This window comes from Molothrus aeneus, chromosome 9 (assembly GCF_037042795.1).
Source record: "Molothrus aeneus isolate 106 chromosome 9, BPBGC_Maene_1.0, whole genome shotgun sequence".
NCBI classification, from domain to species: Eukaryota; Metazoa; Chordata; class Aves; order Passeriformes; family Icteridae; genus Molothrus; species Molothrus aeneus.
The window spans coordinates 28,824,730-28,851,285 of record NC_089654.1 but is presented as its reverse complement, the minus strand read 5'-3'; the positions used below and the strand labels follow the sequence as shown (position 1 = coordinate 28,851,285).

At 48.5% G+C, this 26,556-nt stretch overlaps 1 long non-coding RNA gene across 1 annotated transcript in view; it reads right to left on the bottom strand.

Moving 5' to 3' along the window:
• Positions 1-3,092: 3,092 nt before the first annotated feature.
• The window catches only part of LOC136560219 (uncharacterized), a 40,656-nt gene continuing 17,192 nt past the window's right edge, over positions 3,093-26,556 (bottom strand). Inside the window, exon 4 of the long non-coding RNA XR_010784096.1 lies at positions 3,093-3,619. This is a non-coding gene — a long non-coding RNA (uncharacterized lncRNA). The remainder of the gene's footprint in view (positions 3,620-26,556) is intronic.

Sequence of the window (26,556 nt, the reverse complement as noted above, 5' to 3'; positions counted from 1 at the left end):
ATCACAGTTTTCAGCTGTGGCTGCTGTATGAAAGGAGCTGATGGGCTTGTATGTGTGCCTGACCAAGCAGTGTCCACCTCACCCAACCCAAAACCTGTCCCTGGAGAAAGGTGGCCCCTTTGGCTGTGCCTGGGAGGGGAGGAGAGGCCACCAGTCGCGCTCCTAGAGAGAGGAAAGCTCCCTCTCTCCAAGGAACTTCACTCCCACTTCACGTCCATGCTTAAAACGATGCTTAATGCCTCCCTTAAGGTGGTAACTGCAGTCGAGCTCTGCTGTCAGGAAGGCTCTAATCCTGTGCTAATTTATTTTATCAAATTAAAAAACGAGCATCCATGGAACACCAGAGACCTCCTGTTCTCAGGGTCCCAGCAGAAAGCTGCATGATCCCTTTGTAGAGAGGGTTTGTGGGGGGGGGGGGGGATGTGGTTGTTGCTTTGCTTCTTTTTTTTGCCAAGAATATAAAATTAATAAAACAGGATTAAGGGAGATATGGTTTTAACCAATTCCTTAATCCCAGAGAATAATTAATGAGAGCAATGCACCACTTGGCTCGACTCTCCCCACATTTGAATAATAAATAGCATCCAAAAAAAAAAGAAAAAAAGAAAAAAGAAAAAAAAGGAGGAAAAATATGGAAAAAGGAACAAGAAGGCTGAGCTGTAAATTCTTAATACAAAGAACTTTTGCTATATGTACGTGTGTATTGCCTTCTGGTCTTGGATCCAGAAAATACAGATTATAAAGAAAGCAGAGACCAGTTTTGGCCACACACAGATGTGTTCAAGCCAAGATTTACGGGAATCTCCACACTTTTAAGAAACAAAATACCACTAAAAGTCTGCATAAATTGCCCACGCTAAGCTCAGCATGCAAACATCAGCCAAGACTGACTTGTGTGCCATGAACCCAGTGCAAGGTACCAGCCTCAGTCAGAGCCACTCACTCTTCATATTTTATTATTCCTCTTAATTCAAATATTCGCTCTGAATTCCAGCCTGCATAAATTACAGAACCTGAACTCCTGTGACATTGGTCTTTGTGTTCCCAACCCCACATGCCAAGGGCAGGGCTGGCCTGCTACAGGAGCAGCTCTGCAAAAATGTGATTTAGGCCTCTGGACTTGAACCATTGAATAGTTGTTTAAGTATAAGGTTACCTGTAGGGTCTTGTGGCCAACAGAGCAAGGGGTGTAGGGTTAGGCACCTATTTTATGGTGGGAGGAACCATCTTTGGGAAGGACAAGGAGCCCTCTGAATTCGAGCCCCTTAAATTCAAGTGTATCCCTGCTGCCTTCCTTGGAGATGGAACATGGCTCTTAGGGCTTACTCCAAGAGTTCCCAGAGACCATTGTGTCTCACAAGTGTCTCTCAGGTCCTGGCCACTGCTCACCTGGCCTGAGGGGTTGTTCTTCTGAAGAGCCCCAGCATGCAGAAGGAAGTTTACCACCAGGCAGCTTCTCAAAGGACAGTCTCACCACTCTTCTTTAACCTTCTTGACCCAAAGGGGAAACGAGGACCTCTTGAGGAGTCATTTTTCAGCTGATGAGCAGATACCCATGGTGGACCTGTGTCAGACTTCCATGTGACATCACCTTGGCCTAGACAAGACCAGGCCAGCCCCATTTAGGGGTAGGATGGCCTGGATCCTAGAAGAGCATCTCAGCTTTGGAAGCTCACACCAGCTGACCAGGCAGGAGGTCAGGGATGTAAGGAGGAACATCTGAATAAACATGGCCCCATCCCTGCCTGCAGCCCTTGTTAAGGCTGGCCTCTGCTTTGAACTCCTTCCTGATGAAATGATTAATGAATGCCGTGCAGACCTCTTCCCTTCCTTCCTCTGCTTTCACCTGCCACACAGAGCAATACCAAACGAAGTGATCATGACAAACACAGCTCTAATTCTTTATTAATATTAATCAGAGGCAACCTTTCCATTGACACCAGAACCCGTGTGTGTGTTGGCAGGGAGGGGATAACACTACAGCAGTGACATTTCTTGGGTAGGCAATTTTATTTTTTTAATTTTTCTTTTATTTTTTTCATCTCGCACCTTCCCTTCCCCCGCTTTAATATGGGCGAGCGATACCTTGTACAAACAGAGGAAGGAAGAAGCTGATTAAATAGCAGAGTTGGAGCATAATGAAAGAAAAAGCCCACTGCAAACATCTGCTGATTGTTTTAAACGGGAGGCACTGGGAGGTGGATTTCAGGTGATACCACGGTGGCTTCTCTCATAATCCCAGCTAAGGCAGCATTAGGGATTTGGAGCTCAGGGTGAATTTCATCCAGTCCCTGCTGGCAGGGAAAGAGGCTTAGGCAAGATAGCAAACCTCAGTCCCATCTCGGAGCAGGGCTGGGAGAACCACAAAGACACCACAAAGCTGCCCTGAGCCAAAAGGGGCCCTTTCTTTGTGCCACCAAGCCAAGGGGAACTGCTCTGGGTATCAGTGTGGACACAGCCATCTCCCCTTCAGGTACTCACCAACACATTCCTGCTGCTCATGTGTGGCTCGAGACAGGAAGCAGAAGATGAAGGTCTCCAGGTCACCTGCAAGATGTGCACCTTTCCAGCTGTAGGTGGGTTCTCATGAGAAGCCACCCCCTGGGACCCTCATGGGCTGGATAAATCCCTTTGGGCTGGAAAAGACCTTTAAAAGTGATCTAAAGGTTAGTTCTGCAGGGTGAGGAGAGCTGTTTGTGGAAGAAGCCATCCAATCCATAAGGAATGGAGACAACCACCTCCCACTCCTTGCCCTAGGGGAGCTGGGGCACTTTTCTTCAGCTGGGAGGATGGTCACTGAGCACAGGAAAGACCTACAGGTTTGCTTTGCTGCCCAGTTGCTGATTTTCCAGCTTTCCCCATCCTAATAGCCAAGGGACTGCAGGGAGATCTGTACTGAGAGAAGCCCCTGGTTCTCAGTTGAGTGCAACTTCCCTCTCTCTGTCTCTTAAAACAAATAGATTTTCATTGAAATCAACATATCTTTCTGAATTGAATAGGTTTTCATGGGGACAATAAATTTCTTCAAAACAATGCATTTTTATTACAACATATTTTTGTTCAAACCAATACTTTTTGACAACCAGATATTAATGACCAGGCCAAAGCCATAAATTTGCCTCAAACTATGTGTTTACTCATGGAAGGAAATAATTTTTCTCATACAAATACATTTTTATTTGAATCAATCCTCTTTTTTTCCATCCCCAAAAATCAGATACACTTCTGGGAGGGAAGGGGGAAAGCTGTGTGCCCAGGAAAGCCCCTTCATTTCGAGAGGGATCAAGTACTTGTGAGGATTGTCTCACTCTCACCTTCCAGAGCCCAGAAGCTCCAGAGGTCACATGAAGCTTAAAACATAAACTGTTTTTCCCATTGCCCACGTATCCACATTGTCAGCTTCTGGTAGGTCCTGCAGAAACAAAGGTTATGTCTTGCTCCTCTTGCTTAGCTGTTTGCTGTTTGAAATCATGTTTGCAGAACCCAGTTAAATAATCCAGAGCAGGGCAGAGATGCTCAGGCAGGGCAGACTGTGCAGCATCTCCATCCACTTTGAAGAATCTTTTTGTTTCTCTTGGTTTTGGGAAAGGTTTTCATCTGAGGCGGCTGCTGCAAGGCCCTGGGGACAGAACACACAAGGGACAGTTATGTCTGGTTAGTCCTGCATGTTTCCTTGCAACCCACCTCTCAAACCTCCTTGAAGCCTATGTGAGGGACCTGAGCCCCCCAGGGACAGGGCCAGCACAGCAGGTATGTTGGTCCTGCACATCCCTGGCCCTGCAGAGCCCAGTCCTAACCCAGAGCACCCAAAGACATCACAATAATTCCAGCAAGAGAGATGCAGCTCCAGTGGGGAGGGCCTGAGAGGAGCAGGAGGAATGGGGACAAGGGCTTGGCATCAGGGCTGAGTTTGCTGGAATTGCAAAGGCTTTGGCTGCTACTTTTGCTACTGATTCAAAGCCTAAGCAGGAGCAAACTCCTAATCTCCTCCAGATCCCCTATTTCCCCAGCTGACCATCCATACCAGACACATCCCCCCACCTCAGCAGCTGCCCACACTCACAGACACCTGAGCCCTAATCGAGAAAAATCATTTTTTGGTGGCAAGTAGCTGCATCCAACTGCTTGGAGCCACATTTCCAAGCCTGGGCCTGAGTCAGAGCCTGGGGATCCCAGGCGCTGGGAACATCAGGGGCTGACAAGGGTTCATTTCCCGTGGCCCCCGTTGGCCACTCTTTGTTGAGCTTCCCCAGCCCATGTAAACATGCTAATTGCTTGGGCTCAGCACAGGGCTGGATGCCGTGCTGTTTGTTTTCCATTGAATAGGATTAGGGATTCTGACACCAATGATTAATCGCCGTGCTGCAGACGGCTGACGAGCCTGGGGAAGGCGTCCTCTCTGAGCGGAGAGCGCGCACAATCTCTGCCAAGCAGCTGCCACTGACTTCTATCTAACCCTCTGCATCTTGCCCTTTATCCTCCCTCTTCTCCCAAAATGTCTCACATTCACCAAAGCCAACCCCAGGCTCCCAGGGAACATTGGGAGAGGGGCCCCGGGCATCCCCTACCCTGCTCTCAGCCACCACAATGCCCCATCCTCTGTGCCAGTTCCTACATCAGCTTATCCCTGCATCCCATGTTGCCAAAGCCCTCCCAACATGCTGCAATGCTTCAGCCAGCTCTTCTCAGACTTCCTATTAGTGGCCAGGGAGATTCACAAAATTTTCCAGCTGCCGTCGCCAGGGCACGGAAATGTCACACAACAGCCGTGTCTCTCCACCAAGCTCTGTAAAGCCACCAAATGCCCTTAATGGGCACAGGGCAACCAGCACTAGTCCCCAGACTCCCTCCAAGTCCAAAGGATATCCAGGGACTAGAGCAAGGCAGAGAAGAGCAGTGGAGGCACTGAATGCCTTTGCCACATCTACCCTCTGCTTGTGGCCACAGAAACATTTCTGTGCTCCCGTTCTGCCCAGCAGCAGGTGAGGAAGGGACAAAGTAGAAGAGGTGGGAGAGGAGGAAGGCTGGAGAAAGCAGCCTTGCAGGAAGCAAACCTCAAATAGATGCAAGCTTTGAGATTACCTCTTCTCCTGACCTTGCGGAAGGAGTGCTGGAGGCAAATCCACCCATCTCCGCTGGTGCCTTGTGCGACATACTGTCACTCAGACAAGCGACGTTCTTAATGGGTTTGTGGGAAAGGCCTGGCCTGCCTTTCCATCTGTACCTTCTGCCGGCTCCCCTCTCCAGCACTGCCTCCCCATACGACATTCCCTTGAATTATTTAGACTGGTAAATCTTCCTGCATCTCACATCTTTAGTCCATCTGTTAGCCGGGGCTTTGCCTTTATAGGAACTGTCCTTTATGCATGCCGGCATCTGTCAACAGTACACTTGCCTCTTTTATTCATGATCTTCCGTGGGAGATGGTACAAGCTGCAGAAATGCCTCATTTCTGGTATGCATTTCATTTTAATGGAAGATTACATGACTGGGGCCCATTTTATTACTTCTTGCCCTGCACATTCATCCATCACAAGCCCCATTTGCTGAGCCTGCACTGGGACGGCAGCCATCAGCCTGCTCGTGTCGGATTCCTCCCGTGCCGCTCTCTCCCCCCCTCCGGGATTGGGAAGAAGCGCATTGCGTTCAAGGAGGAGAAGGATAGCAAGGGGAGCTCATCCACCACGGGGCTCAGAGTTGAGTCAGCCTGCTGGCTAAGCCAAGCACTTCTGGGAAACAGGCCTGGAAGTCCAGGGGTCTCACCCCTACACCCGTGTTCAGCTTCACACCATTCCTTCCCAACCCACACCTGCCATGGGTGTTGGGGTGCTGCCACCTGGTACCTCAGGGCTCTCTGGAAAGGTTCCACACCCCCAAATAAACACACACATGCCCCTCAGCTTCCTCCCTCAAGCCTCAAGCCATCCATGATTCCCTGTGCATCCCACCTTGCACACACACACACACACACACACACACACTCTGCTCACACACAGCACTGGGAGCAGCATAAATAAAATCAACATGAACCAACAGTGGTAATTAAACTGCCGATGGTATTTGCAGCCTCTCTCTCCTGTAAGGAAGGTTGCATGCAATTAGTGAAAACATTTTGGACTGGGAACAGTGCCAGTTTGCTCTGTCCTTTCTTTCAACTCCCACAGAAACCCAAGGACCCCTGATTATCCTCCAGACTGCAAAAATAAAACCCCAGTAAAAACATTCCACTTCTACATTGTGGCTCCCTGAATTAAGGGTTTACTGTGACCTGAGGCAGCAAGCGGGGTCAGAGGGGCCAGAGATGGAGGTGACCCCTTCAGAGATGTGGGGACTTCCCCAGCCCACAGTCCTCAGGCAGCATGAGACACAGGTGGCCATTTTAACCCAGAAAACAGTGTCTGTCCTCAAAAATCCCAGCAATGAGACTTTTCACCAAGGAGAATTTCTTCTCCAACTTGTTCAGATGAGATTTTAACATTTCCACTAAAGACTTCCTCCAAAAGTTAAAGCAACCCTGGTGTCTTGAGGAGGTTCAGACGACACTTTTTGTTTAACTTGGTTAGAAAATGGAACTTAGATGAAGTAATGTGAGCCAGTGCTCAGCTGAGACTCCAAGCCAGTCCTTGGTGGGCATCAAAGCACGGAAAACGTGAACATTAATCATTTGAAGCATGGAAAACCTGAACCACAGTCATCACTGTTGGCTGGGAAGCCAGTTCTGGCTGGGAAAGAAAAAATGAGCAGCTTTTGGATGACAAGGAGCCCTATGGAAAAGCCAGTATTCTTGTGCAACCTACGATATTAGTACATACTAAAAAAAAATAGGAAAAAATTGCCATAAATAACGTGCTAACCACCACAGCGGAAATTCAGGGGGAGAGAGCCCAGACATGCCTGGAGAAGAAATATGTGAGGGAACTGTCTCCAAACCGACTGGGATGAGCTGGAAGAGGCCGAGCAGCTCCTGCAGACGGGGAAGGAGCCCTCGCCAGAAGCCGCTCCCACGCACATGCACGGTGCTTCGGAGCCGGTGGGGAAACCTGCGAGCGAGCGAGTGAGCGAGAGCTCCTCACCCAGCAGCCAGGAGGAAACAGCACCACGTGTGTCCCATATGGCAGGAGAAACCGGGAAGAGTCTGGGCAAGCAGCTACAGCAGAGACTGAGGGAAGCAGACGATGCATTTCATCAAGCTGCTCAGCTAAATGGTCACCGTAACTTCCATCTAATATTCAAAACAACCTCAACTCTGCCCTATTTCACACCCAGTACCCCCATCTAGTAGATGCTCTCCATATTGTCCAACCTGATGGCATAACTCAGCAATTTCCTTTCAGGAATCAATGAGAACAAATGAAAATTTAATACGTTCTCCAGACAACCCAACTCCTTTCTCTCCCCCATGGTAAATAAATAATGTGCTAGTCAAATGATGGATGGAGTGCTCGGAGATCAGTGGCCGAGTGCTATTAGGGGCCGGGGAGGACGGTGGAGATGTAGTCTAGCACAAGATGACATGGTGGCCATGGGTGATTTGAGCACATAAAGGAACCAGGAGTGAGAGGGGAGGTGTCTGGTTGATGCAGGAAGGGGGCAAGGAGCAGGCTGGGCTCTCCTGTAAGGGCTTACGCACAAGGCTTATTTGGTTTCTCCACATGACTAAATCCAAAGCCTGGTGCTGTCAATGAGAAAAAAAAGCAAGGAAACTCCTTTTGTCTTCAGCCTGGTTTGGGTCAGGAGATTTTGCTGGATGAGGATGTGAGATTTTGGCTTGTTTGGCAACAAGTGGCTGGAGAAGACTGAGAATGGTCTGAGGGATCTTCAGCCAGCACAGTAGAGGGACAACTGAACACAGATGCACTGCACCTCTCTCAGAGCCAACAGGAAAGGTGGAAAAGTAGAGCTAAAGAACTAAGGAAGGGAGACCTGGCTGCAACATCACCTGGACAGGAAAGAGATGAAGTTTCTCAATTGCTCCCCAAGTTGGATGACCTGTGTCCTGGGACACATGCTTGTCTAGGAATTGTATCTCACCTCAAATTAAATGTAGAGGTTCGCCTTTTCCCTTTGGGCTGTGAAAAGTGTCCCTAGGTCTCCCCAGGTGGAATCAAGGTGAGTTCTTGGAGGTGGAGTTGGGTTGCCCTAGCAGGACCCGCTGGAGAAACAGCTGTCAACCTGTGACATGTGGTGGACAGGACAGATGGTGGCTGCCAGGGACATGAACCTGGGCCAGACCTCCACATCTTCACCAGGACAGGACGCTGCACTCATTAACTTGCATTAATCCACACCTTCAAGCCCAGGTTTGGGGCTCGGGTCTAGGAGTCTGAGGGAGCACTGCTGGCCCCATTTCTCACTGCAAGCCACTGAGCAAACACAGCATCTGTGCCTCCAGAGGCCAGGTCCCAGCTGGTGTGTGTGGTCCTGCTCGCATTCCCCTCTCCCGCACCACACAGCTCTGGCTTCTGATCCCATTGAACTTCAGGATGCACAAACAACAGTGCCTGCTCTGCCTGGTCCCACAGCTGTGCTTATCTCCCGAGCTGACTGTGTACCTCCTTATCTCTGGGGAGAGCCTCTGTGTAAATATTGCTGTAAATTCTTTGGCTTCCCTTCCAAGTCGCGCTGTTCTTTAATGCCTTCCTTGTAAGACCTGCTTGCCCTACCCCAAGCCATTAGCTGTAACAGGACGTTAATAAGGAGGGGGTTTGGTATCTCTCAGGGATGTTGACCTCTTTCACTAGAAGCAAGGCACCCATTACAGAGCAATGATAAATCACAAGCCTTCCACTCCTTCCCCAGCAGGCACTTCTTTGCATGCATAAACACACGCCAGAGGCGCACGCGCACCCTGCATTAACTCTGGCAACACCCAAAAGCTTTGGCAAGCCTGGGGCCAGTTCATCCCCTCAGGTCCCCCTCACCTCTGTGCATCCTCACAGAGCAAGGCACCCTCCAGCCTCTGGGTCCCAGTGTGGTGCTCCTTTGTGCAAGTCAGCTACGTCCACGTGTAGCTCCGAGATCAGTGAGCCAGAGCATCAACCCTTAAACCATGGTTGGTGCTGCCAGAGACACCACAGATGTTCACCCAGCACCAGGTGGGCATCCAGTGGGCCAGGGAAGGACAAAAATCATCACTGAGCTCCCTCAGAGTGGGAAAGCACCTCCCTATCACCTCTGCCAGCCAGGCTGTCTGCTCCAAATCCCATGGGACAGAGCACAGACTCTACCCAAAGCTTCCCAAAGAAAGCAGCATTTCTCCAGCCAGATCATTTTTTGTTATATTGAGGAGCTGTTCTGTTCAATGTTGTGTGCAAGCTTTGCCCATTGAGCTGAACCAGCAGAGAAGACACAGCAGGCCTCATAACCTGCACAGGGAGGGGGACACACTAACAGGGACCTTCAGATGTCACCAGAGCTGGGCTGCCACCATCCCTGTCCCTAAGCTCACAGAATCATCGATTATCCTGAGTTGGAAGGGATCCACAAGGATCATCAAAGTGCAACTCCTCCACAGGACCACCTCAAGAACCACAAGCTCTGCTCCATCTGAACCACCCTCAGACTCACAACTACAAGGCCATCAAAGAGTCTTACATAAAAAAGGCCCCCAGTAATTTTCCTGACATTCTTTAACATGTGTTTTTCCACCATGACAATAAGTTCTTAAAAATCTTCTTCCTTTCCTCTCTTTATTTTTTTTCTTTTGACATAAAATCAAAAATACACTTGGAGACCTTGCTAGCTTGAGCCTTTGGATTCAGACTCTGAGAGCTGACAATCCTGTTTTCAACGTTGTTTTTTAAGCAAGGAGAAAAAACAAAGCCTCAAGCGCCAAAAGCAAGAAATTTGGCTGAAAAAGAAAAAAAAAAAAAAAAGAAAGAAAAAAAAAGAAAAAAAAAAAGAAGAAAAGAAACCAAAAAAGCAACATCTGCTTGACAGAGAATTGGTTTTGACAGGAAACTATTGACAAGGTCTAACAAGCAGAATTGGACCTGTTGGAGCAGGAGCATGGGTTTCCTCACCCATCCTGCCATTTGTAGTGCTGAGTTCAGCCAGCCCCTGTCTGAATTAGCAGCCAATTTGCTCTCAGCCCTTCATGGAAGAGCTGGAAAGCTGGAGAGCATCCGAGCCATGCACATCCTGGCCCAGGGTCATGCTCCTGTGCAGCAGTTGGAGCTGGGAATGGAGCATCTTCCCGGCATGCCCTCCTCTGCACTCATAAACAGCCTCTTGCAGACGCCTCTGCTCATCCTTTAATTACATTAAGGCAAGATTTCTGCTGAGCCCAGCACAAAGCTGGATGCCTGGTGGTGCAGGGAGAAGCAGGTGTTCCTCCTGATCCTGGCTCTGCCCACCCCATCCTGGTGTTCTGCCTCAGTTTCCCTGGTTTGACAAGTGTTCCTCACCCTCACACCATGCTGCTGCAGTCTGCTTGCAGCTAAATACTAACCCGCCCTCACAGTAAAATTTTTTTGCTTAATTTGAACAAATAAATTTAAAAGCCCCAGATTCTCACCAGCAAATTCAGAGCAACAAGCCTGGTCAAAGCGGATTGAAGGGTTGGATCCAGCCTGCTGGGGATGGATGAATCCCCTCCATTCCTGCACTGTGTCCAGGCACAGCTGTTTCCTCGGCTGTTGTTCTACTTTGGACTCTGGCTGCTGCATTTAAAACTTCTCCACTTTTCCACGCTCACCTCCTTCCTGGCAGCTCAAGGGCTTTCGCTCCCTGGGGCTGTCATTAATCGGTTGTGATCAGAGGTCGGCTATAACCCTTTCACAGCAGCCTCTTGACTTCACTCTCACCCTGGGGGATGCACTCAGGGACAGAGCAAGAAGCATGTTGAAATATGGCTTTTTTTTGCTCCCCCCTTCCTTACAGTAAAGCCCTTGCTGTCATCAGAGCTGCTCACACTTGTGACACAAAACCAGGAAATCAGGGCGCTCTTACTCCAGACTCTGCAGCTGGTTAATGACCTTGGGCAAAGGGCTCCATTTCTCTCTGCCTTAGTTTTCAGTGATACTTCTAAAAAAATATGGGGGAAGAGAAGGGTTGTATTTCTAATAAGGGTGCTGGCTCCAAAGATGAGACCTAGAGGGCAAAGTCTGACTGTGACACCATTAGCAAGCCATGCTGCCAGCTCTTGGTGGCAGGCAGAGTTTCCAAGGAAGGTCCTTTCCAGCCTAAATGTGATGGGAAGGCACAGGCTGGTGGTGAGAGCTGGGCTGGGCAAGGCTCATCAGCCCTGAACTGAACATGGTGGTCACTGAACCACTGGGAAAATGGGGTGGGGACAATGGGAATTCACTGAGGGATGGAGCTCCATCTAAGCCACCTTCTCCAGGAGCACACAAATGCAACATGGGCAGATCACAACAACCCTGAACTGAACATGGTGGTCACTAAACCACTGGGAAAATGGGGTGGGGACAATGGGAATTAACTGAGGGATGGAGCTCCATCTAAGCCACCTTCTCCAGGAGCACACACATGCAACGTGGGCAGATCACAACAGCCTTGGTGCAGCCCAAGCAGCCCTGCAGGGGCAAACATGACTTCAATTATTTGTGATATAGGCAGTCTGGTGGGGCAGGCTCTGCTCTCAACCTGCAGCCACCTCACCATGGAAGCTGTTTGTTCCCAGCACGTTTCCATTCCCACCTGGAGCAGTTTAGCACAGGAAGATCTCTCTTCCAAGGAGCAACACAACAAGACCCAGGCTTCAGCTAGGCAAAAATGCCATATAAATTACCACAGAGCCATTAGAGGTGCAAATCCTCTTCACTGTTCTACATGATAACACCCTTATAAAGGGACACCTCATTTGGCAGGTTATTCCCTGCCAGAATGAGGGGAATGATAAGGACATTGGCTCTCCTAAGCTGTTGGCAAATTGATGGGAGGTGGATTCCACACAACCCCATAAAATTAATACCTACAGATCAATCTTTCCTCACCTATTTTCCTGTGATTGCGTGGCAGGCAAAAATATGCACAAGGGATGATGAGGTGTATCCAATCTCCTGCTAGTGGGAGATGGGTTTCCATTCAAGCCCAAAACTTCAGGATGCCCATAAAGGCAACTCTCCAGCCTAGTGTGAAAAAGAGCCTCCAACATCTCATTATGCAGAGGGGTAAATTATGCCAGGGTAAGTCATTAATTCTTCTCATCTCTACTGGACAAGGATGGCTGAGAGGACCTGGCAGTGAGGATCATGTTGGAAAGGATGGGGAAAAGAAGCCAGTGCAGGGACATTGGTTAGGACATGCTTTCTGCCTCTGTGGGTTTCTCAGTCATGGCCCCACAAATGCATCAAAGCATGCTGCTGCCAGGTACAGCCTGAGGATGCAGCAACAGTAACATGTCACACACATACTGGTGTGTTGTCACCTACCCACAGGTTCAGATGTCCAGCCAGATCTTTAGTGGGTGAAAACTTGAAGATTTTAGCCCAAAGCCATAGGAAACTGGACTTTTACCAGAAGCTTTGTTCCTGCTGGGTGTTTAAAATGGCACCACAGGGCGGGAGGCAGCACCACTGAGGGGTGAGTGAAACAGCAGGTACAGCTGGGGCCTGGCAACAGAGCTGGCAAATTTTGTCCTGAGAAACACAGAACATTCAAATCCCTTTTATCTGAACACCTCTGAGTGCTGCTGCAGGCAACAGAGGAGCTCAGAAGCAGGGTTAGCAGTAGGTAGGAATGCCACTTGATCCAAGCACGAGTGTAAGGGCTTTAAACATGAATTTACACCTGGGATAAGTTCACATTGGCTTCAGAAAAATATCAGGCACAGTACCTGCCAGAGCCAGGAATCCTCTTCGAGAGATGGGGGAACCCTCAGCATGCAGTCAAGCAGAAAACTCCTTCTAGATGTATTAAAGCTGTAAATAAATTAATTCACATGTCACTGGTGGCTAAGAAGTTTGGGGAGAGAGTCAAGGATCAAGTGGCATAGGCAGGACATGGAGCAGAGCCAGGATGGCTCTGGATCCTGGAAGTTTCCCCTTCTTCTAAAAAGGGGCAGAGAAAGGGAGGGGCTGTGGCAGGCAGCACAGGGGCTGAGGACCAGGCACAAGAGCTCTGTGAAAGGGATAAGAAAAGGGCCAGAGGGGGCAAAAGAGGACAAGGAGTGAACAAAAGGTGCTGGGACAGGCTGGGAAAGGGAGGCTGGTTGCAAACCACACCTGGAAAGACAGATCAGCCCATGTTAACCCTTAAAACTCACACAGGCTTTCCATGGAGATTTGTTTCCAGCTGCTGCAGTCAGAGGCTAAGGGTTGTAGGAAGCATGCCACAGATTTCAGAGGTTTCTTGGCTATAGCTCTGCTCAACAACACCTGCTTTGCTGGAAGAAAAAAGCCCAAAAAGCAAAGGTTGCTGCATGTTGTTTCCCAATAGTGTGCAAGTATTCACCCATCTGTAAACATCTGGAAGCTGGTGGAGTTCAGCCCTAGCTATACTTCCCCAAAAGAAGAGGACAAAAGTGGCACAGTTTTGTGAAAAACAAGGGCATTTATAATGAGATCCTTCAGGGAATCATTGGAACTGGGATCCCTTGGAAGCTCTTGAGTGGGTTAACTCCTGTTGAAATGAGAACATCAGTGAGCAAGGGCCATGGGGACCCAAACAAACTGAACTGCAAAAGTCTGTGCCACTCAGCCAGAATTTGGGCTTTTTAATAAAAAGTTGCTGTTCTGGCCACATCAAGTCCACTTACCTTTCTGGCCTGGAGACATGACTTGAGCAGGACCTCTCAGAGGCCGTACATGGACAAGTCCTGGAGGCTGACACAGCCCCTGGATCAATTTTGAACCTGGAGGGGGACTTCAGCTTCAAAGCAATGCATTTGGGTCACTTCTCCTGCTTATAGCAGTACCAGTTCCTCAGCTCTGGCAAGTTAGACCCACTCTGTGTCAGAGCTCAGCTTTCTAGAGCCAGGTTTGAACACTTGGGTCCCTGGAGCCTCGCCTGAGCTGTCAACGGAGTGAGGGGGAAGGAGAAATGTACTGTCAGGAAATGTAATCTCTGAAAAGTGCAGAAACCCAACTGTGGGAGGATTTACAGGAGTTCAAAACTAAGGAACGCCAGGAAAGACAGCTAAATAAACACATAGATCATGCATCTTGAAAGCTGGTGTCAAGATGGTAAAAAATCAACTCGATTATAGGAGCAGACAGGTGGCGATTGGTGCAACCCCTACGCGTCGTGTCCTGGAGCCTTTGGCTGGCCCTGTCCACTGCAAAGAGCACCCAGCAGATGTTTTCCTGATTATAAAATGCTGTATAATTTATAATCCACAGCCTTGCACTTAAAACGATCCCGGAGCTGTGGGGAGGCCGAGGGGTAGAGAGGCCAAATCCCTCCCGTCCATTAATGCAACCAGTGACATGGAGAACAGGCAGTTCCTGTGATGTGTTAAGGACTGGGTGCTCTCAGCAACAAGTGGGGGGATCTTAGAACATCATTTTGATGCCATTGAGGAGTTGCCTGCTTTTTCATCCTGGTCCAGAGCCACGAGGAACATCCACTATGTGACAGCAGCAGAGGTGTATTGCTCCCAGGGAGAAAAGTCCCTCTTGATGCTGTGCCGGGCTCTACAAAGGGCAATCAAGCTCTTTTCATCCTTTCCTCTCTCTTCAGAAGTTGGCTGAGTCTTGCCAAGGTGTCTGTGAGACGTTTTCAAGTGCTATGGCTCATATCACTCAGGATTTGGAGAGCAGCACCTTGAAATGGAAAATCCAGTACTTCCTCCCCCTTCAGAAAAATCACACAGAGGGGCCCACGAGGGAAAACAATGAGCTATAAAAGTGTTCTGAACATCTCTTCTCATCTTGGCACAAAACACTGCTCTGGGCTTTGCTAGCAAAGGAAATTGAGCACCTCGAATGCCTGGTTTCAGAGACAATAAACAGACTTGCTCCTGGCCAGCTGAAATTGCTCCAGAGATCCCAATGGCCTGATGTTCCTGGGCAAATCTCAGTGCCTGCCCTTCAGCAATGGCTGAAACCACGTACCCTGAGCTGGGCACCCAGGGTGACACTGGGGTGTCAGTTTGCAGAGCCATGGGACTGCTCCCTGGAGGAGCACACCTCGATGGAGGGATGTCCATCCACAAGAGGTGGAAGAAGGGCCAGAAGAGCTGATGGGGTCTTGCCCAGAGCTGCCTCAGGTGGTTTGAGGCTCAAAAAGAAGACTTTGGGGGACACCACTCAGGTGGTTTGAGGCTCAAAGAGAAGAATTTGGGGGACACCACTGAGGTGGTTTGAGGCTCAAAGAGAAGACTTTGGGGGACACCACTCAGGTGGTTTCAGGCTCAGAGAAGACTTTGGGGGACACCACTCAGGTGGTTTCAGGCTCAGAGAAGACTTTGGGGGACACCACTCAGGTGGTTTCAGGCTCAGAGAAGACTCTGGGGGACACCAGCTGGCTCAGGGTTACGGAGTGCTGCTGGAGCTGAGCTCGGTGGGCTGCGGGACTCCCCAGCTCGGCTCCCTGCTAACCCAGCGCTGCTCACACGGCCACATCCCCATGGGGAGAAAGCGGAGCAGAGGCAGGCAGCCCGTCCTTCCCCAGGGAAAGGCGCTGGGAACACGCTGAGAGCCGGGGAAGGGCTGCGTGCCCGGGTGGGGCTCAGCCCGAGCCCCCCAGCCGGGCTTCCCCGCAGCCGGCAGCCCAAGGCAGCAGTCTCTGACCCCCCTCTAGTGGCTATAAAACATAGCCAAGTTCACGAACCCGCCGCCACAGCCGCCTGGCAGGCTCTGGGGGGTTGCTGGGGGGCTGCTGGCCCCGGGAGGGCTCGGGACCAGAAGAGCGAGGGGATGCCCAGCCCGGCTCCATCTCCCGGCCCGGCTGCGGGGAGGATGCTGAGCCATGGGTGTACGAGCGTCGGGGGTAGCACGGTCAGGATGGATGGAGAGCAGAGATCTCTGCAGCCAGGCCGTGGAACTTGTGGGTTATTGCAAAGGGCCTGGGTGCAGGGCCCTGCTGGGAGCTGCCAGCCACAGCTCAGAGCAGGCCCCAGAGAAGTAAAGAGAGTGGGAAAGAGGATGAGAGAGACAGAGAGAGAGTAAAGAGGATAAGAGAGAAGACAAAAGAGTAAAAGAGAGTGAAGTTCCTGTTACAATACCATAAATTTTCTTCTGTGTTGAATATTCTAATTCTCACTAACCAATCTAGTCTAAGATACAAATCCTATAGCATTTACATACAGCTATAAGAATCATTACATTACCATACTGTGTTACATTTTAAACCCTAAAAACTCCTCTTTGGACCCCTTCTGCCAAGCTAGTGGGGTCTGCTCTGACCCTTGGAGCTGTCTGCAAGCAGAGGATGTTGTTCCATCAAAAGGGGATCACCTTCAGCTGGCCATGCCATTGTTTTCCCATTGTTCAGTAACTGAGGTATCTCAAAGCTTGCTTTCATTTCAATCTCGCTTATAGTTTCCATATTCTCAAAATCTTTTACCAGGCAATCATATTTATAAGGCTTTCCTGTTTCATCTTCCCCAACACATGGGGACATAGTGATGCCAGGGCCCATGTGACCCCACCCTTTCCATCCTACCCCCTCCATTCATTAATAAATAAATACATTAAAATAGGTGAGCAAAGATCTCCCTCCAAGTGTCCATAGAGTGCAGAGGCAATCTCCCTCCACACTGTACAGCCCTGCAAGGCTCTGCCCTTGCTCTGGAGCACAGGACACACCTGGGAGGAGCAGACACACCTGAGGGCCACCTGCACAGCTAGGCTGCAAGCAACCGTGTCCCTGCTCCAGCCCTGAGGCACAGCCTTCTCCAGGGACAGCTTTGCAGCCACCATCAGCCAGACAGGACAAGGAAGCAGGCAGCACTTCCCTGCCGCAAGGCCCAGAGGAGACCCCACTCCCTGATCCTGAAAGGATGAGAGTTGGAGTTTCAGCCTTCTCATGGGAAAGCAGCAGCCCTAAGGAAGAACAGCTCAGAGGCAGCAGCATCCCCTGAAAGCTCCTTCCTCCAGCCCCAAGGACAAAACAGGGGGAGCAAGGCCGGCTTCAGAGGAGGCTTTAGATGGTAACAGGCACAACCTCTCTAGCAGGGTTGATAACAGCACCTCTGCTGGGCTGGGATCCCAAATCCCAAAGGTTTCCTGCTGCATGCATCCACACACACCCTCCCAAGGAGGCCCATGGGCTGTGTACCCCTCCAGCACTTCTCGAGTTCACATCAAGACAGTGCTGTGCACATTGAAGCAGACACAGAATGATTGTTATAATAAGTGCAGTAAAACATGCTGGTGCTTTTTCGCTTGGTTCCCAAGGAAAGTGGCTTATGCAATTACACTGTAGGTTTCTGTGTTTCAATCGCTTTGGAACCTGTCAGCTAATTTTAACCCAATTTAGCAGAGAGACAGAAAACTCAGAGAGTTTTAGTCTCACTAGGCTGTCAGCTAAAGGACAGACACCTTCTCAGTGTCCTCCCTGGAGAAAGGGCTGCAGCATGAGCTCAGCCTCTTACCAGACACCAGAGACTCCCCATGGCTTTAACAAGCAGCCCAGTGCAGGAAAGGGGGGTTACAGGAGCCCCCATTCCTCACCCAACCTCACTACAAACCTGGGTGGCAAAGCTGCCTTCCCACCTGCCTCCCTTCTAACCACTAAACCCCATCACATCTTGTTTTTCTCTGGGAAGCTTAGTCCTTTTCATCCTAAAAAAGTTAGGTTTCCTTTGGCTAGTGACAACTATTAAACATCATTAAAAGAAAAACTTGAGAATGCTTTTCACCAGAAATTAAGTTGCTTTTTTTCCTCTTTTTTTTTTTTTCCCTTTTAAATTCTTCACTAGGGAAGGGAAAGAGCATTTTTAGACAAAAGCAGGGGAAAAAAATCTGATTATATACAAGGCAATCCGGTCACATTTGGATGGAAGAAATGTTCTACCAGCTACAGACTGTTGGCACCTGCCAAACATCTGACCTTGAAAGATCAGGCCAGGCTTAGTATGCATGATACAGACAGGGCTTTAATACAAGAGTTTCAGCTATATATAGGAACCCATCCATTTTCATTCTTTAAAACAGAATTCAGAAGAAAAGCCTTGCTGGAGCCAGGGTGTTTGGGAGCCAGTGTACCCTGGCAGCACTGAGAGGCTGACGAGACAGGAGAGCCCAAAGGAGGCAGCCCAGGAAACCGCTCCAGGGGACGTGGTGTGAGACCATGGTTAGTGGTCAGCTCTCAAAACACTCTGCCTATGTTTGGCTGGGGCTGTCAAGATGAAATTAATCTTGCCTGGGCAGTCAAAGTTTGGATCTACCTTGGCTAGCTTCTAATGAAAAATGCATAGTGGCAAGCATTGGAAAATCCCTGACACTCAGCACCAGAGGGTACATTTAAATAATTCTATGAATATAGATCAATAAAACTAATGCACTTATAGCTGCTGTGTGAAGTATTCAAACTAGAATAAAAGTCATCTTGTATTACAAAGCCCTGTATTAATTCCTTACACCTATTGTTTTACATATTCAATTAATCTTAGTCGGCAGAGAGCAACTCATAGATGGTATTAAAAGCCCAAGGCACGTGGGGCTGTACCAGAGAGCCCAGACATCTTCATAACCAGGAGTGAGCTTGGAGGAAGGTGTCCCTACAAGATGTTGAAGGTTGCAATGCAAGGTGTTTTCTATTGCCATCTGTATGGCAGATTATCTTTTGTCAAGTGGGCAGTTTGCCTTATCTCTCTCTCTCAGTGATCACATTCACTCCTCCCTGGGAGGGGACATCTACTGATAACAGCTATTGAATGTCCCTGCATGGCTGATAAGAACTGCAGCATCCCATTGGGAGATGTGAGCCCAGAGGGAGGAGCCAAGCATTCCTACCTGGATATAATCTGAGATTTCAAACATTCCTACCCAGATATAATCCAGAGGTTTTGAGACACCAGCACGGCTTCTCCACTGGATTCCCCAGAGGAACAGCAGCTGCCTCTCCTTCCCCTGGATCTTCAGAGGCAGAATCCATCCTTCTCTACAGGATCCCTGCTCCAGCAGAACCACCCCTGACACTGCAGGAGGGCTGCAGCCACAATTCCAATGGGACTGCTGCCAACAGCCTGACCCACAGGGTGTCAGGTTGGGTTCTGACTCTGTCAGTGTTGTTCTAGTGTACTGCATTGTTTATTTTATCCTTTTTATTTTTTCTTTTCCCTGTTAAAGAACTGTTATTTCCTGCTCCCATATTTTTTGCCTGAGAGCCCCCTAATTTTAAATTTATAGCAATTTGGAGGGGTGGGGAGGGTTTACATTCTCCATTTCAGGGGAGACTCCTGCCTTCCTTGGCAGATTCCTGTCTTTCCAAACCAAGACAAAGAACCCACTGCCTTCAGGCTGCAGAATAGGACACCAGGTGGGCTGGAGACATGAGATGACAGCTGTGGCCATGCTGGGACTTCCAAACCCCTGTATGTGTGGTGTCCAGAACACCATGTGTCTCTGGGGACTTGTGCAGAGGGGGATCTCAAAGCACCAGGAGCAGGAACCACAGGAAAAAGCACCTTCCCAGCAGAGGTGGGGATGGAATGAGGACCTGGAGCACTGGCCACTACAACTCCCACCCATTTGCCTGTGATTCACTGTCAGAGAAGCAAAGGAGATGGGAAATAATCCATAAGGTTGTGGGCTGGTTTTCCAAAATCTCTCAAATGCCAGCACCTCTCACTTAGCTGCAGGGAAAAGCTTTTCATTGAGCAGCTATTTTAGGGATCTCCTCAGGGAATTTGGAACAGGAATCTGTTGGACGTGATAAAACATTACATTAGAGGTCCAGACCATCAAACCAATTAGTCTAAAAGCTGTCAGCCTGGACTTGCCAGCCCCTGCATTTTTAAAACCATACTTTGTGTGGACCTGAAACCACTTCATGCCACACCTCTGCTGGTGTTTGAGTGCCCCACACTGCTGTGAACCAGATCAGCCTTAGGGCTGGGAAGTCAAATCCAGCAATGGCTCTGGGAAGTTTCGCCCTCAGCTGGGAACTGAGGGAAAAAAAGGCAAAGAGCTCTCTGGTATCTCCCATGGGGCTACAAAGACTTGGAGGTTTTATTCCAGCCACACTGCAGGTTCCTTCTCAACTCTGGCAAAACATCCAGCCCCAGCTTATCCATCTCTGAGTGTCCAGAGCATCACCCCTGGAGGCACTGCCCAGCTCTGCAGAGCAGGGACACGTCAGCTCTGTCACTGCCCTCCCCACTGCCACCATGCAATCACCAAAATGCTCTTTGAGTCTCTTTCTCCACCAAAGGCCATAACCTTTACCACCAGTGACATTCATTAAGCTGGTGGTGCTGAACACACTGCTTGCTCTGATTAGTCCAGTAGTGTTGGAGGGCTGCTCTGCCCTGTCACTGGGCAAGAAAGTGCCCTTCAAGGTGGCACTGCTGCTGCCTTAGGATGTAGCTTTTATATTTTTCAGATCCTGTACTGCTTCAGTGTATAACTCTAAACTCTATAGAGAGTGTTAGCTACTGTCTTCACATTTTGGTCAGATAAAAGAATTCCTTTCTAGGCCTGAAACTCAAGGACACCCTACTGCCTCAGGCCCCAAAAGGTATGAACAAAAGTGAGTTGGGAGGCAGCAAACTGGGGGAATATGACTTCATTGAAGCTGTAATTGGAGGATTAACCCCTGATATGTAAATGGACCAAACTTGTGTCTGTCTGAAAAATCTTGTGACCATTGTCCATCTTGGGTGTAGCCCCTTGGAAGCTTTTGGCTGCCCAAGGTGTAGCTGTTTGAAGACCTTCAATAAATACCCACTTTTCTTCTCTTAATCTTGTCTAGCCTCTGTTTTAGGTAGCCACTCCAAGACATCACTGCTGGCCCATTCTCACAACTGCTCACTGTGTGTCACTTCTGACTCACCCAGCACTATATAAACCAGCCCTGGACTCTTGACCAAAATGACAGCACACTCTACATTGGCAGCAAAACCTACTCAATACCTTCAGAAAAGCTTTATACCTCCATTTCAAAAGACAAAGGAATGCTAAAAAAAAAACCTCCCCCAAAAAAGCCCACCGAAAGCATCCAACGTGATCCAGCAGACAGAGAGCACCATTGATAGAGATCTGTGTTAGCCCATTAATAACACAATGCTAGGCTTGCATCTGGACTCATTTTGCTTGTGTATTAATCATGTACTTTCAGTATAATAAGCCCTGTGTGTTGCCACAAGGTAGGACACCCTTATTCCCACATGGCAGGTTTAACAACTTTGCAAGCTTAACAAAGCCCTCCTTTCTGATAGGAGGCTGGAGTTGGGTCCCTACCAAAGTGAGGTTCTCAGGAGGTAATAAAACACCAAGGAGATGCTATCTAGTGGATTTGGAGCATTTCACTCCCTTGAAAGTCAAGTCGACAGCTGATTTAAAGTTTCCAGCTAGGTCATACAAAAGTCAACAGCGGCTGCATCCAGCCAGGTTCAGAGTTTGAATATTTATGGTGTCAATCTGAAATCCAGATAACCACAAATAATCCAAACCCATTAACTCCCCCCTCATCCAGAGGAGAAAGCTCTCTGGACGTTAATGCCCGTATTTCTAGGGTTACCACGGGATCGTGGGCAGAAGGTTGGGTTTTTTTCTGTATCTTTTCTTTCTCATTATCCTTTTTTTTTCCCCCCTAACTGAAGGTTATTTTGCATCCATGGCGGCGTGTCAGGCAGTTCCCGCCAGACCCGCCTGCCTTCCAGGAAAGCTGGAGTGGGCACCACGTGAGTGGAGCTGTTTGGAAGCACTGAGGCTCTCGTGTCCAGGTCAAGTCCAGTCCACCAGGGAACAGCCTGATAAATTGCCATCATCACTGCACTGCAGTGCAGGAGTGCAAGGTAATCATCCCTGCTCGCTGCCCAGCACAGCCACGGGAGGAGGCACGCACATCTCCCAAGGCCTGCAGGTGTTGGGGGGCTACAGGAGACGCCAAGGAAACAGGGAAAAAAATTTATAAATAATAGGAAAAATCCCCCAAAATAGAGGCTGGATTATCTGAGGCTGAGCAGGGCTGGCATCCCGGCAGGGAGAGTGGCTGGACGGAGCTACGGAGGGAGCAGAGAGCTCCTTCCCTCCCCACCCAGCAGCTGGATCAAGCTGAGGAGTCACATTACAGTGACACGCCGGCCCCTGGGGGAGGCCGTGCCTGGAGCAGGGAACGGAGCCTTCTGCAGACATCCCGCAGAACACCCCAGTGGGTTACAACAAGGGTTTCATGGGCAGGAATGCGCTGCAATACCCCAGACAGGAGCCATCCTGGGAGATCTTGGCACGCTGCCTCTGGCCTCTCTGCCAAAGCTCCTGAAGAAATCAATCTCAGAGCTTTCAGTGGTGCTTTCGCATCTCCGTTGGCAACTCGGATGGCCCATCCACAATGTCAGCTGTTAACCCCATCTTTATGGCTTCTCCCTTGCACAAAGGCTTGGGAAAAAGTCTTTCTTTAAAGGAAAAAAGGAGTGCTGCTGGTGGGCTGGTGTGCTTTGTGGGCAGGGTTAGGGTTAGGGTTAGGGTTGGGGTTGGGTTTAGGGTTAGGGTTAGGGTTAGGGTGAGGGTTAGGGTTAGGGTTAGCAAACAAGCACCTGGAGCAACACTGGGCGTGCAGGAGCAGCAGCACCCTAGATTTTGACACGGCCAGCAGAGGAACAGCCCCACATAGTTGTGTGTTGGAACAGATCTGCAACACAGCTGCTGGTGCTTGCCAGAGCCACGAGCAGCCCCAGGCATTTGCCAAGTCCTGGGACTTGCTACAGCAAGGTTGTGGGTATGGCAAGCCAAAGGAATCAGTGGGATGCTGGCAAGGAGGGCAAAGCAACTTGAGATAAGAGCAGAATCAGAATGAAGTGAATGAGTTATTCTAGCAAACATCTTCCCACCCAGAAATATACTCCTAAGGACTCAGCTGAGTTTTCCTCTGCTGCTGGAGAAGAGTTAGTGCCCCTTGGTGAGTTTTAGAAGGATTAGTAAAAGTATTAGGGTTAAAAATAGTTTTGTAACTGTCTTCGTGGACGACATGCCTAAATATAACATGTATTTCCATATGTCATCCAAATGGCTGCTTAATAAAAGCAGGGACTGAAACAACATGAAGCACAGTTTTGCCATCAACTCACACGGGCTCCAGCGTGCACCCTGTCACACAGACAAAGCAGCTCCTGCTGAAGCCAGCAGAGCTGATGTGGGCTGGAAACATTTTGCTTTTTCACCTCAGTTCAGATGTCTGCCATGAGGCTGCTGGCCTTTTGCTGCCCCTCTCTCCAGGCAGCTCTTTGGGGCTGTGCTAGGTACCCAACCCCAGTGATAAACCGGGAGGTTCATGCAGGTAGGATTTTGAAGAGAAAGGCATGCAGAGGCTGTGCCTGTGCATTCTACCCACTGCACGATTGTGAAATTACGTTGAAAATTGATTCATCTGAAGAGGAAAGGAAGTTTGTTCCCTCTGTTGTAATAGCAAATTGAGATGTTGATACACGTCTCTGTTTTGACAGATCTGCGGGGCAAAGTTAAGCTTGAGCGGGTGGTGGAAGTCATTCGGGGTGATTATCAACACACAATAATTACAAGGCAAAAGGGGGAGTTGGCTGGATACCTTAATTATGCATTTTCAGACTTTCTAAACATTCAAGGATCTCACTAAATCAGCCTGCTATTTTCAGAAAGGAAAATATTATTGTGTGGTTGGAATGTCATCAGAGGAGTACACAGAAATATTGGTATGTGGAGTGTAATTACACTCTGTTCCTTCTGGGCTCAGAGAAAAGAGATTTAGGAGTGGAATTGCCCCTGTTCTGTCTCCCCCAGCACACAAGGACTACTTGGCTTCACCAGAGTGATCAGCTCAGCACAATTTTGGGGCCAAAGCAGAGAAGGGACAGGTCACCTGGGCCTCTGACCCTCAAGTGAGGTGTTTCTCCTGGCGCTTGCAGAAGGGTCAGGCCATTCTCCAGCAGCTGAGGAGCTCAGACCGGGGAGAACAAGCTGCCCAAACCACCATTCCACTTATCCCTTTTTATCAAACTCAAGGGTAAGAGAAAAAACATTCTTTCCTTCAAAACAAACAAACAAAAAACTTCACTTGGACTTGAAACCAAAGTTCCTTCTTCCAACTCTTCGTCTCCACTTGAAGCCAACCTTTCGCTTCAGAACAAAATGCTGCTCCTAGAGTGAAACTAAAACATTTCAACTTGCCAAAAGCTTTTCCCCCAAAAGAGACTGTTTCAGGTCAAGCCAAAACATTTTTTGGACCTGCCAGCAAATTTAGCAACACAATTCTTTGTGCTGCTGTAATTAGTATGAATGGGCTTCCTTAGCACCATTGTTTCAGGAGCAGCTGTGCTGCTTTGATGAATACCCATATTTTTGTGTGTCACATGCATTTGCTGTGGCCTGTTTATAAAAGTTTCAAATCATACAGTCAGGAAGCAGAAGAGAAATTATATCAGGAGACTTGGGTGATCTATCACAAACCGCAGACAAAGAGAGAAGACAGGGATCTTGTTTTGGGACATGGGACAAGGACTCAGAAAACCCAGCTTCAGTTCTTGGCTTGGCCAAAGACTGAGCTGGGCAAGTGAAAAATACTCTTCTGCTGGCAGGCAAAATTATCCAGAGATTAAATAACCTGCCAGCTTGTCTATTTAAATTCTAAGTTTTTTCTCCAAAGAACTGTGCTAGCTACTCATTTACTGTGGAAGTAGGTAAAAAATGTTCCATTACCACACACACATACTGTGTCTATAAGCAGGGAAAAATGCAGATTCAGGAACATTGAAATACTCCTCAAATCACTCCGGACTCCTTCACATTGAAAGCTCTTCAGACTGAAATATTTTAATTCTGAAAAATCAAGATGTCTATCTGCAATATTTCTGAGCCCAGCAGTTCAGTTTTCCTCATCTTGAAATGCCTTTTGCTTCAAATTCAATTAAAATTATATTTGAAAAGAAGCATTTCAGTGACAGCACTTATTACTAAATATCAACAAAAATATCAGTGCTATTCTATCAAAAGAAATCTATTAATTATCCAGAATGAAATGTTGTATTTCATTTTGGCTTTCAATTGAATTCTAAATCCTTAAACAGTTGTTTTTCTTCTGAACATGGACGTATTTGCAAGATTCAGACTTGCCAAGAAGCCAAGCTCAACGAGACAAGGTTTGGCTTCAGCAGAGGGGCTGATGTAAAGGGAACAATAAATAATGCAAGTCAAAACCCAAAGCAAGCAAGATGGGTTTGAGAGGTAGGAAAAAGCCTCAGGATACTGGGGACAAAAGGAGCTGCAGCATAATCCAAAGCATCTTTCTCCAGAAACCCAGGGTCTGCAGGTAATTCATGTAAGTCAGGAAAGATCAACAAAACTGACCAGACCAAAATATTGATGAAACTGTTCCAGACCTGACCAATATTGACCAAAATATTGGCCAAACTGTTCCAGTTACACATCCAGACCAGCTGCCTGCCCACTGACCCTCTGCCTGGGCAAGCTGTCTCCCACCTCACAGCACACCAAAGCTCCCATCCAAGAAAAATCTCACCTCACATAATCAGTTTTAATTAAATTTACAGCAAGTATCTTCAGCTAAGCTGATAATTGGTTAATGACCCCCATTAAAACGAGATGCAGGCAGCACAACTGGCCAATATCCCCATTTTCATGGAAGGGCTCTTCCACCAAGCCTTCTCCCAACAGAAAGTTGGGATGACATCAGGAAGTGACAACTTTAATGGATGAGGGACCAATAAAAATAAAGGCAGCCACACAGAACACACAGAAGTGCAGCTAACATTTCATTTCTAAGCAGGATGTTTTTTTTTTTCAGAGAGCTCCATTAATTTCTCCAAGGTCCATGGGCCTCACTGTCTCCCATCTGTCTAGCAGGGAATGAATATAGTGCCCTGCCTTAAACACTTGGAGACCTCAAGTCCCCTCTTTGCTCTCTGCTCAACCCACTGGCTAAGTCACTAACCCTCTGCAATATGGACACATTAATACTCAGCACTATGAAAGGAGTTCAAGGCTGATTCATAATTCACCTGGTCCAAAAAGACACTGGGTTTCTTAAGCCTGGGGCCATAACTTTAAAATGTAGATGCTGTCAGGAAAAGAAAAAAAAAAGAAAAAAAAAAATAAACAAAAATCAGAGCAGTAAAAGGCTGTGAAATTTGCACAGAGCAAAATTATTCCCCTTTCGCAAGGTTCATTTGAGAAGTTACTGTAAATAGTTCCTGCAATTCACACACAAAACAACATTTCCAGAACATTAATGAACCATTTTTTAAAGCCCCCCTTAAAGTTATTCCTGGCAGAAAAGGGGAAAAGATGCAAGCTGTGGAGTCTGTGACTGCATAAGGGAAGAAGCTGTCGGATCCCATCTGTCGAAGAGGAGGATAAACGACCGCACACATCTCTCCCCTGAGTTAGCTCTAGCCTCAGCCTGAGGAGGGGGAACCTGCTCAGCCACAGCTCTCACCAAGGGAGGCAGGGATGGCAGCAAGTTGGAGTTTAATCCACACGGGTCTTCTTCTCC